Genomic DNA, 12,759 nt, shown 5'->3' on the forward strand with positions numbered 1-12,759 from the left:
GTGATTCCCTTCCCCTTTTCCTGTCTCAGCAAGCCCCTGAGGAAGCTAAGCCAACTGCACCTAGGTTGGCCCTTCTTCCAAGACTGCCTGCAGAGCCCTGGCCTGTTCGTTGAAGCGTCCTCCCGTGGACCGGTAGGGGCGCCTATGAGAGGGCAGTCGATTGATGTTTCTCCCATAGATGTTTCTTTCTCGCTCCGCCTTCTTCTGTTTCTAAAAGCATTAAAAAAATGTCCTAGGGTGAGGATTAAAAAAGATATTTATAGAATTGTTTCTCACTTCAAGTTAGGTAGAGATGACCACTGTTCACAGTCCCCTCTCCATTCAGGTGATGAGTGTTTCTTCCACCTTACAATATAGGTTTTGCTCCTGCCCAATCCCAGTCCCCTAGTCCCTAGCCTCTGTGGCCTGCCACTCCCCGGCTATGGGATGCTGTAGAGATCGTAAAAATCCATGCCCTATTGTGTCAGGCCCAAGTCCTACACCATGCTCTTGCTCACTGTTTTGATATGGTTGCTCACTGTTTTGGAATGGTTGAGGCAGTGCAATGGGTATGAGGAAAATACAGGAGAGGGGCATTTGTGCTTCTTTTTGCTTACTGTAGGAAGAGATCCAGAAAGGTCTTAAGACCAAGACATTGGTGTTAAGATGAATTTGAATGAATTGACACCCTCTTTCATCCCTTGATGTTTTGCTGCTTGTCCAGTGGGGTAGGAAGTTGGTAGTAAAATCCTCAGCAAGGAATTCTAACCATAGTTTGAAGCTAACAAGAGACCTGTAGAACAAAGGAGACAGAATATCACTTGTATTCCTTCTTCCTAGGCTGGACTTGAGAGTTATTTTACTTCAAAGGTGGGAATGAAATAATCATTGCTCAGATCTGATCTTGGAGACATTCCTGAGCTCTTAAGAGGAAGAAGATGGTAAACATTCACTCCATCATGATACAGGCTTTGTCCCAGATTCCTCTCCTCTGAGCCAGCCTGCAGACAGAATTTATGGCTCTGGACAGTCCCCAGGAACTATCATATATTCACACCATTGAATGAGTGCTCAGCGCATGAGCAAATGAGTGGGTAAATAAACACACATTTCTTCTGATGTTAGCAGTGTAGATGTTTTAGTCAATCTGTGTTCCAGTGGGAGTCGGGACCCTGGGACTCTGTTGGTGTTTCCCCAGCAGCCAGGACATGCGCCTTAGTGTACCACACATGGACATGGAAATATGGCTCGTATACTCTCTGGGTTGTTTTTAATTGTTGGAGGCAGATACAGCAGGTATCAGGAACCAGTATGTTTCAAACTGCAGATCATAACCACCAGCAGGACTGAAATCAACTTGGTGGGTTAGAACCAGTGTTAGAAAAGAAATAGATTTAAACTGTATAAGATTATGGCAAAAACCAAACTATGGAGACAATGAAAAGATCAGTAGTTGTCAGGAGTTTTGGGGATGAGGGGGTGAATAATGGATAGAACACAGGACTTTTTAGGGCAATGAAAATACTCTGATGTAATGATGGATAATGTGTATTTATACTTTGGTCCAAACCCATAGAATGTGTAACACCATTCAGTTTCTTAGAGTTGAACCCTAAAGGGAAATACCAACTTTGGGTGATTATGATGTGTCAATGTAGGTTCATCCTTGGTAAAAAAAAAAAAAAAAAGTACCACTCTGGTGAATGATGTTGATAATAAGGGAGTGTGTGCATGCATGGGTGCAGGAGAAATATGGGAAATCTCTGTACCTTCCCACTGATTTTGTTGTAAACCCTAAAACTGCTCTTAAAAAAAAGGAATAGAATGAACACTCTCAGAGTGTTAGGGTAGACATTTTTGGCAGAACTTTTGTTTCAGTTCTATATATATATACTTATTATGTGTGTGTGTACATATGTGTGAGTACTGGATTGTGATGTAAAATGTATATTTTAGGTTAAAAGTTTGCAAACAACTATAGTTATACTTGCAAATAGAAGCACAAGTCAACCTCAAACATTAGATATTTCCTTTAAGTTCCTTTGGGTGTGGGCAGCAGAGTGACTCCACCTAACTTAAGCAGGAGAGGAATTTAATAGAAGGAAACGGACAGCTGAAGGAATTTAAGGGAAAGCTTAAAAAGTCTGAACCAAGGGAGCTCTGGGGCCTGCGTGGGTGGGAGGAACTGATGGAGGGTTTCTACTTTTAGGTCAATTGCTTCCAGCTGTTTTAGGTCTTTTTGCCATTCTGCTCAAGATTCCAGGAGGAGGGTGCCATTGGCCCCCTGACCCTCTTGGTTGGGGAATGGGGTCCCTTGATGACAGGCCCATCAAGTTAACCAGTGAAGGAGGGAGATTCTCCAGAGCAAAACCCAAGTGCTTTTGTCAGTGGAGGACGGAAGCTGTGTGGCAAAAGCAGCAGATGTTCACTGCCTTAGACTTTGGTGGCCGTATCTCTGATTTTTTTCCTTTTCCTTTTAAAATCACTTTTTTCAAAGGAAAAAAATAGGCATAATTTCATAAAGCTCTAATAGCAAAAGGCTTTTAAAAGAAAAATAGCAAGGAGTTCCCTGCCTCAAGCCCTCTCTATGGAAATAACCACTTTCAACACTTTTAACTTTGTTGTCTGGTGTTTACCGCATGTTTCTAAATAATATGCTTATAATGATATTTATTGAACTATCGGTTTTAGGCATCTGTTGATTTCCTGCTGTAGGCATTATAGGAAAGTTTATACTCCCACCCCTTACACCCTCTCTTTTTCTTTTCCCATCCTCTTAATGTAATTACATCACAATTTTTGGCTAAACTATGATTTTTGTTAATTGCGTGTGGTTAAGAGCCTGGTTTTGGGATTCTGACCCAGTGGGCTGTCATGTCTTTGACGTTTGCCTTGCCCAAGGTCACTTCAGTAAATGACTTAATCTCTTCAGTGTCATTTTCCTCATCTCTAAAATAGGCATAGTAATTGCGCCCTTCTCATAAGGTTGTAGAAATTAAATAAGGTAATGCATAGGAAACATTAAGCACAGTGCCTGGCCCATGGTAAATGCTCAGGCACTAGCTACTTTTTTCTATTTGCTACTTACTGGCTTAGACTAGACTGTTGTAGGCTCCCCTGATACCTTTGGCCAAGGGAGAGAGGAAGAGTCTGGGAACTCACTGGTCTGGTCAAGGTCTGCTCCATCTCATTATGTTGACATTTGTTTGTTTTCTTTTCCTTGGTTCCTCTGCCAGCAGAGGAGGGAGACACCTGAAGATAAGAAGTAGCCTGTAGGTAGACCCAGGGTGAAGACCTGAGTGACCGTTGCTAGTCTCTGCTCAGCCAGGACTGGCTTAGACAGAGTCATGGTCAAGGTTCCTATTTTGGCATCCCCCTCCGGGACCCTTTCCTCCTCCTTTTTCTGACCATGGGCAGGGCAGCTGGTGTGCCATGATGGGCTCTGGGCTCTTTGATAAGGTGATTCCCTTTAAATAATCTATCAGTGTTTCCCATCCTTAGATATATGCACTTTTTTTCATTCTCTTTTATTTTTTATCTTGATCAGTCTTGGCCACAGAGGTTCTCTCAGTGCCTTGTTGGATTTGAGATTTTTTTATATGCTACAGTCAGCACCTTTGTCTTTACCCTGGAATAGGTGTCCTTCCTTTAGTACCTCAGAAAGCTGAATGAGTTTAATACCAACTCTTCCCTGAGCCCCAGTCTTTTTTTTGTTTTTAATACATGTATGTAACTAAAGTTGTGATTTGTTGAAGGCTTTTTCTGAACCTCATTTTTTATAACAGCTTTATTGAGATATGATTTACATACTGTACAAATCACCCATTTAAGATGTATAAGGCAGTGGTTTTCTGTATATTCGCGGAGTTGTATAGTCATCAGCACCGTCGATTTTAGACCATTTTCCTCACCCCATCAAGAAACCCCGATTCATTAGCAGTCCTTCCTGCCCACCTCCTGCCCCAAGCCCTCCCCAACCACCAGTCTGCTTTCTTTACAGATTTGCCTATTCTAGATATTTGATGTGTGATTCTTTGTGACTGACTTATTTCAGTTAGCATGATGTATTTAAGGTTGATCCATGTTGTAACATGAATCAATACATACTTCATTACTTTTTATGGCTGAATAATACTCTATTGTATGGGTACATTATCACATATTCATCATGGATAAACTCTGGTGGACATTTGGGTTATTTCTAATATTTATCTATGAATAATGCTGCCATAAACATTTGTTGACATATCTTTGTGCTGACCTTTGTTTACATTTCTCTCCAAGAGAAATACCTAGGAGTGGAATTACTGGGTCAGAATATTTGCATTTTAAAATAGGATTCATCTGGATTCCTTGGTGCTTACACCAAATGAACGAGTGAATTCTAAAATGGTGGAAGCCCTGGCTGTGTGACACCTGGGTGGGGAAGAAACTCGTGGGCAGAGGAACCTTTCAAGTTTGGTGACTGGCTCTTCCACTCATGACACCCGCCCCGTACTCACACCATAAATTCCTCCTCACACCATTTCATCTCCCTCATTCATTGCCAGCTTCTTCCTTCCAGGGGCATTGCAGCTGATATCTGCAAGCCTACCAGGAATTTGTGGGATCCTGGGCTCTTCCTGAGGATCTGGGAGAGGAGGCTTACTCAGTCACCGTGCATTTGGCACCAGTATTGGCCCACATTTTTCCAGGGTGTATGTGTATGTGTGTACTCAAATGGTTTCAGTTCCAGACACGTGTGCTCAGAGCAGGTGGGACAAGCTTCCTTGCCTGCTGTTAGCTCTGCTATATGCTTCTTTGGGTTATGCAGAGTCTTGTGAAATACATTTGTTTCCTAGGGGTGGGGAGGTTTAGTTGGGGAAATGGGTATGTACTAAGGAGGTTGGTGACCCAGATTTAAGCCTGGCCTGAGGAAGCAGGAAGAGGAGAAGACAACATAGGGTAGGATGGGAATGGGCAGATGAAGGAAGAAAAAGGAAATGGGGGGCACAAAAGCAAAATATCACAAATAAGATAGAAACTAGAGAGGGCGGGGTCCCTGGTGCAAGCCCTTTGAGGGGAGGAGGCACCGAGGAACTCCATGTCGGCTGGGCATCAGGCAGGTTTCCTGGATCGAGACTGGCTCAGCAAAAGGGTGTCTCCTTCAGAGCTGAGGGTTTGGGAGCCCACCTTCCTCTGTGTATACACTCTCCCTGCCAGGCCCCAGCTTTTTCTGTCCAGGGCTCCAGTTAATGGGAAGGCCTGCCCCATTCAGGGTGCCATCCTAATTCCTTTATTCCTATTTCAGCTCCCAATCATCCTATCAGCCCTCTGCCTAAGGGATGTGCAGCCTGTGGTATTGGGCATGTAGCCAGACAAAAAGCGAAACACCTGTTTTGTTGGCTAATCTGTGAGAAGGAGTGGGAATGATTCTTTGTGTTGCACTCAACCAATAAAGGGCCATTTCTGGCCCAGAGAGCTCTGCAGGAGGCAGGACTGAGGGCACCTAACAGCTGCAAGCAGAGTGGGTTGGAGTCTTAGCAGAGACAGGGTAGGCCCCCAGCATCCCATCGGGTCATCTTCTTTGACTTTATTGGTGTTTTCCTCCCCCTGGCCTTTTGGGAGCCAGTGTTTCAAGGGAGTAACTATTCCCATTTCTCAGAGTGGGACAACTGAGGTGGCTGTTACTGCAGGAGCTTCAGAGACCACATATATTTGGATGGGACAAGTTAGGGACAAAGTGATGGAGGAGGAGTGGGTTACTGGGGGAAGATGCATTAAGGATGCTGATTTCCAGCTGCGGGGGTGGGGGGCACAGTCTCCACTTCCCTTATTTTCTCTCAGAAACACCCTCGGCCCTCATCCACCACCCAGTCCTCATGGCCCCCCATCGAAGCCTGGGGAATGGGATTTGGGAAAACCTGGACTTTTTCCATGGATCTTTCCCTGTTCACTTGAGCCTGTGATGTGAGAACCTCTGGGGCCTCCCTGTTTATCTCCCTAGCGTCTAGATCCTAACCCCTCAGCTATGCGTTTACCCCTCCCGGCCCCGCTCTGCTCTGCCCAGTGAGTCACACAGCTGGAGATTTGTTTGAACAGAGTGAAAGGCTGCCTATAATTTGGAGGTGGCTGGGCTTCTCCCCAAGACTATTTCTGGAGTTAGAGGCTGCTTACCTTGTGATTAGCTCTGATCCTTTCTTTCCCCCCTGGAGAAGAATGCTCCACTTTGTACCTTGCCTTTCAGAGAGTCCCCAGTGGGGACCACCCTGCTAGACATTTCTGGGTATTCCGAAAGCTCTCTGAAGCCCATCAAACATTCACTCTTGCTCCATAAAACAGCCAGTGGCACCAAGCAGAGAGGCGCCTGCGTTTCCCTCCTGGGCTCTGGGTTGGGGTCGTGGGGTGAGGTGTCCAACCTCACTGGCTGGGCTCTCTGATTGTGGAGGATGAAGTGTCAGAGAGAGCCCTAGGTTTATTTATAGGCTCCATTTTGACAGTTTGTCTCATTCACCCTTCTCCCTTGAAGGCTTCCCAGAGCTCCTTGGGAAAATAATGCTGTCTCACCTTTGTGAAGTGATTAATGGTTTGCAAAGCACTTTCACCCTAAGGCAGAGTAGTTATTATCATTCCCATTTTGCAGACAGAAAACTGAGGCAAGAGAAAGTGACTTGCTAAAGGATGAATAGCTGTCAGTTGGACTCAGACCTCACCTCTGACTCCAAATTTAGTAGTTTTTCCCCTCTCTTTATTTATATATTTTATTGTAGGAGTGTGGCATGAATACATTCTTGCTGTTCAAGTTTAAAACACAATGAAAGTATACGGAATGAAAGTCTCTTTACTCTTCTGCCCTTCTCTAGTTTAGAGTATGGGAGTTTGGTGCTTTTTCTATGTGCTTATTTTCAAGAAACGCCATGTGGCATGCTGGTTAGCCATACAGACTCTGGAGCCACAGGGCCTGGGTTTGAATCTTTGTTCTCCTGTTTACTAGTTATATGACATTGGGCAAGATACTTCTGTGCCTCAGTTTTCTCATCTGTAAAATAGGGATATTGATTAAAAAAAAACCCTACCATATAATATAGCTGTGAGGATTAAATGAGTTAATATATGTAAAGCATTTAGAACAGGACCCAATAGGGCTCAGCATGTAGTAACTGCTGCATATTTAGGAGTTGGCAATTACTACTACTATGAAAAATATATATATATATATACTTAAATGACAAGGCATATTTTATTAATTAATTTGTGACTTGCTTTTTTTCACTTAATATATCTTGAAGATCTCCTGTTGATTTGTAGAGGCTTATCTATCAGCAGTGTAGTATCTCATAGTATAGATGTTGCCATACTGCTTCATTCACTCGCTCACTTTGTCGAGAATATTTATGCTCTATTCAGTTTTTAACTATTATAAACAGGATTGCAGTCAACAGTTTATACATATATCTTTGGTCAGATAGGTACATGGATTTGCATAGGGCATATTTCCTAAAAGTGAAATTACTGGGTCATAGGATTTACAATATATGCAAACTCTATTAATATTGTCAAATTAACTTCCAAAAATAGTTTTATGAGCTAACATTGTCTCCAACAATGTATGAGATTAGTCCTTTTCCCTTCATCCTCACCAGTCCTGAATTATCAATATCTTTAATATTTGCCACTTAGTTGGTCTAAAAAATAGTATTTCTGCAGGATTTACATGAAGAAAAGCCAGGTGCTTTATTGAAAAGCAGTAAAGACGACTCATCTGTATGGACACCTGTGTACTGAATGCCCAGTTTACCAATACTTTCGAAGCCCCCAGGGTCCCTCCTAGATTCTAACTTTCTGCCTCCTGCCCAGAAATGATGGCTCTCTTGAGTTTTATGTTTATTTCCTTTTTATTATATTTACTACATGCCCAAGTAATATATTGCTTAATTGGACATATATTTAATTTTATATACATGGTATGATTTACCATGTATACCATGAAAAGTTTACTTTTTCACTGAACATGAATTTTGAGATTCATTCATGTCGATGCATGTAGCTGTTCATTTATTTTCACAGCTGTATTTCATTATACTAATGCGCCGGAGTTTATTCATGCATTTGTTTGTCAGTGGACCATCTGGGTTGTTTCCAGTGTTTTGCCATTGCAAGCAATGCTGCTGTAAGCATAGTTCTACATGCCTTATTTTTACACTTCTTAAATCTATAAATTTAATGAAATTCCTCCCCCCAGTGATAACTCATTATTGTTTTGACTTGCATTTTTCTGATTATTGGTGAGGTGGAGCATCTTAATATATCCATTTGTCACCTTTATTTCTTCTTAGAGCTGCCTTTCTTAGTCTTTGCTCATTTTCCCCCTTACATCCCTCTCCTTTTCGTGCCTGTTTTTTTCAGTATTCTATACTGCTTCTCTGCATTGAGGAGTCTTAAAAGAAAGGGAATTGGGAAAATGCCTGACCCCAATCCATGCAACACATTTTTTGAGTACCTACTCTAGGCCGGGCACATGCTAAATAAGCTCTCAGTGCTGTCATGGAGCTCATGATTTCATTGGGGGAGATGAACAAACACACAGTTATGAAGGAATTGGGGGGATGGGGTGGTCAGTGTTAATAGCATAGGATGTTTAGGCCCTGGTTGGGTAGCTTAATTGATTAGAGCATTGCCCTGATATGCTAAGGTTGTGGGCTCAGTCCCTGGTCAGGGCACGTACAAGAATCAACCAATGAATGCATAAATAGGTGGAACAACAAATTGATGTCTTTCTCTTGCCCCCCCTCTTTAAAATCAATAAATAAAAATTTTAAAAAATAGTGTAGGATATGTGGTATGCAGGGAGCAGGCTCTGACTTAGGAGTCCTGGGATAGGATCCTCAGAAAAAGGATGCCTGAGCTAAGCTTAAATTAAGGCTGAGTGGGAGTTTTCCAAGGAGGCACGGGAAGGGAGGGTGACCTGGAAGGAGAAAACACCAGTGGGGAGGCAGGAGCATGTTTTGCATTAGAAGATTGAATCCACAGAAGGAGAGCTTTGGATTGGACGCCTTTCTACAACTGGGTTAGGAAAGTTAGAGAGTAGGGTACAGGTCAGGTACTTACTGGTGGGAGCCAAGACATGTGGTATAGACAATGAGGGGACTTTAATGCCACAATTAGGAGTTTTTCATTTTTGTTTGCCTTAAAAAAAAACATTCTATTTAATAGTAATATGCATCCATAAAAGTGCATATATCATAAATGTACAGTCAAGCAGTTTTCACAAACTGGACACACTCCTTTAACCAGCACCCAGATAAGAAACAAATCATTACCAGCACCACAGAAGCCCCTCTTGTCTCCTTGTAGGCATTACTTACCCTCCACCCGGAAGGGTAGCTAACTCTCCTGACTTCTAAAGCGTATATTCGTTTTGCTTGTTTTTATACTTTTTATATTTGTGGAATCATATACTGTACTTCTGCATCTGAATTCTTTTGCTTAATATTTCTCTGAGATTTATCTATGTTGCATGTTCATTATTTTTTGTGTACAATGTTCCATTGTATGGCAACGTCGAAATCATCCATTCTACTTTGGATGACCATTTGGGTAATTTCTAGTTTTTGGCTATTAAAATGCTATTATGACCATAGTAGTATATGTTTTTATGGGGAACATGTGGGCAGATAGCTAGGAGTGGAATTACTATGTTACAGGACATGCGTATGTTCATCTTCAGTAGATTTTCCAAAGTGATTGTGACAGTGAGCAACCCCACTGCCGGGGTTTGAGTTTCGATTTTTCCAAATCCCCCAACACTTGGGGGTTTTTGTTTGTCTTCATTCTTATGGGTATTTTGTACTATTACCTTGCAGTTCTAGTTCTTTGATGGCGATGACTAATGAGGTTGAACCCTTTTTTTATGTTTATTGACCATTAGGATATCCTCTTATGTGATGTATTTATTAAGGGTATTTTTTGCCCACTTCTCTGTTGGGCATTCTCGCTTGTTCTTTTCCCTCCCCTCGCTGCTTCTCTCCCCTACCCCTTTCTCTCTTTTAAAAGAAAACTTTTTTTTAAGACTTTGGAATCATTTTATATTTACAGAAAAATTGCAAAGGTAGTACACAAAATTCTTGTATGTTCTTCACCCAGTTTCCTCCATTAACATCTTATATAATAACCATGGTATGTTTGTCATAACTAAGAAATTAACGCATTAATGCAGACACAGTATTAACTAAATTATAGACTTTATTTGAGTTTCCCACTAAGGTCCTTTTTCCGATCCAGGATCCAGTGCAGGATACCACATCGTATTTAGCTGTTTATTTTTTATTTTTTTGCCTTGTAGGCATTCTTTATATGTTCTGAATACCCTTTGTTACATATATGTAGAATGAATAGCTTCTGCTCTGTGGTTACCACGTACTCTCTTCATGGTGTCTTTTGATGAACGAAAGTTCTAAATTTTAATATAGTCCTGTTTGTTTTCTGGAGAGGAATTTTTTGTGCCATATATAAGAAAATTTGTGTCTTTGCCAATGTCATAAAGATATTTGTTCTGTGTTTTCCTATAAAGCCTTTATTGTTTTGCTTTTAACATTTAACTCAGCAATCCACTTGGAATTGATGTTTGTATATGGTATGAGGTAGGAGTTAATATACATCTTTTTCATAACAAGGCATTTTTACATTAACCTATGAGCATATAAAATAGGCTTATGGAAAATATTTTTGAAAGGGAGCATTATTTCAAATTTTGAGAAACTGATATTTTTGTGTATCAGTGAGTTTTATGTAAGTCACTACATTCTCACCTAAGCATCATATTCTGTTTTAGCAAGTAATAAACTAAGGCTGAGGCAGAATAAGACCTCTACACACAACAAAGGAAAGCCAGAGCCAGTATTTGAACCAAGGTCAAACTGTTCCAAATGCTATTCTTTTTCTGTAAAGATGAAAGGAGGTCAAGTTGGGCTCTGTAGAAAATGGATCAGGCAATAAATCTGATAGTGATCTAGCTACTGTTGTGTATCATCTCATTTTCTCAAAATATGTTTCTAAATAAAAAAATAAAATATAAGAATTAAGAAATTGATAATCACCTTCATAAGGGGGTAGGTTGAATAATTATTTTAATCTATTCAAAGGACTACTAGTGGCCATTTAAATCCAATTTTGAAGAATGTTTAATGTGATGGAAATTAATGATGAGAAAGTAAAGGGGAAAAAAGCAAGTATATAACTGCATACAGTGGTATGCCTTTTAAAAATACACATAGAAAAATTTTAAGGCATACACTAACATTTTAAGATTGGCTATTTTGGGGTAGTAGGGATTATAAAATTATTTTCTTTGTTTTATTTTAAAATTTTTGTCTCTGAAAGTGTTAATTCTTTTTACCCCCGGATAATTGTAGATTCAGTTATAAGAAACAGTAGCGATCTCCTGTATGCCTTACTTAGTTTTCCTCAGTGGTAACATCTTGCAAAACTATACACAACCAGGATATTGATATCAATACAGCCAAGGTACAGAGGATTTCCCTGAGCACATGATACTTCAGTTGTCCTTTTAGAGCCACACCCACCTCCTCCTCCCCTCTGCGCCCCCCCCATGCCCCCCCTCCACTGTCTTCTCTTTAACTCCTGACAACCACTAACCTGTTCTCTATTTCTGTAATTTTGGAATTTCAAGAATCTTACTGAAATGGAATTATACCCTATGTAATCTCTTGTGCTTGGCCTCTTTCACTTAGCATAATTCTCTGGAGATTGTTGTTGCATGCATCAGTAATTTGTTCCTTTTATTACTGAGTAGTAAGTATTCCATGATAAGGATGTACCACAGTTTGTAAAGCCATTCAGCTACTGAAGGACATCTGGGTCATTTCTAGTTTTGGAGTATTACAAGTAAACGTTTCATGTACAAGCTGGGATGCCCAGCTCTTCCCACTGCCTCCAGGTGTGAGGAGATGATGTTTTAATCAAAGTGCATACCTGTGTCCTGGGGAAAAGTTGGCAGCCACTCTGGCTCTTTTGAAATCATTTCCTCTTTTTTCTTTTGTAATGTTCTCGTGATCTAGACTCCATGGAGCACTCACTATGCGCTCGACCACCCACGAGGAGTTAACGGAAGGGGCAGTTGCTCACAGAACACATATAACTAAGAGGCCGGAGCAGGTGTCACAGGAGGCCCTGTGATGCTGAGCGAGCTCAGGGAGGGAAGGAAGCGTCATGGAAGATGTGGCATTTGTTTGTGAATCCTTGAGCGACTTACCCATGCTCCAGCTGAAAATTGGGAGAAAGGACAGAAAAAACAAAGGGAGTGATGAGAGCAAAGTCACTGAAGCGGGAAAGCATGTATCGGATGAGCACTGGCAGAAGCCGTGAATTGACCCCGGCCGCGGAGAGCCTTCCGTGCCGCACTGAGGGTCTGGCTTTTATTTGTAGTAATTAAATGTTTTTGTAAAACCAGCTACATTGCCAGCATTGGGGAGGCTTAAGGGTCGTGTGGGAGTGGCTTTGCAGCCTTTCCTAAATTTGGGTTTATTCCAAGCAGTGGGGGGAGGCTGCTATCCAAGTACCTCCATCTTATGTGGCAGAGAACAACTTCCACACATTTTCAGTTAATCTTCAACAAAAACCCCTCAGGTGGATGGTAGTATTCCCATTTTACAGTGAGAGCATTGAGAGTTAAGTGTCTCACCACAGAGACTGATTTCTTCTCCAAGTTGCTCTTTCTTGGATAAGGACTATTGCCTGCCATAGAAGCTTCTCCCAGCTCCTTTCCTTCCAACAGACATTTGG

At 41.5% G+C, this 12,759-nt stretch overlaps 1 protein-coding gene across 2 annotated transcripts in view; it reads left to right on the forward strand.

Annotated features, from left to right (window-relative positions):
- Window positions 1–12,759, forward strand: part of TUFT1 (tuftelin 1) — a 33,004-nt gene that overhangs the window by 1,168 nt on the left and 19,077 nt on the right. The window lies entirely within an intron of this gene.

This window comes from Pteronotus mesoamericanus, unplaced genomic scaffold (genome assembly GCF_021234165.1).
Source record: "Pteronotus mesoamericanus isolate MK-2021 breed Mesoamerican mustached bat unplaced genomic scaffold, CSHL_Meso_final scaffold_705, whole genome shotgun sequence".
In the NCBI taxonomy this organism is placed as follows: Eukaryota; Metazoa; Chordata; class Mammalia; order Chiroptera; family Mormoopidae; genus Pteronotus; species Pteronotus mesoamericanus.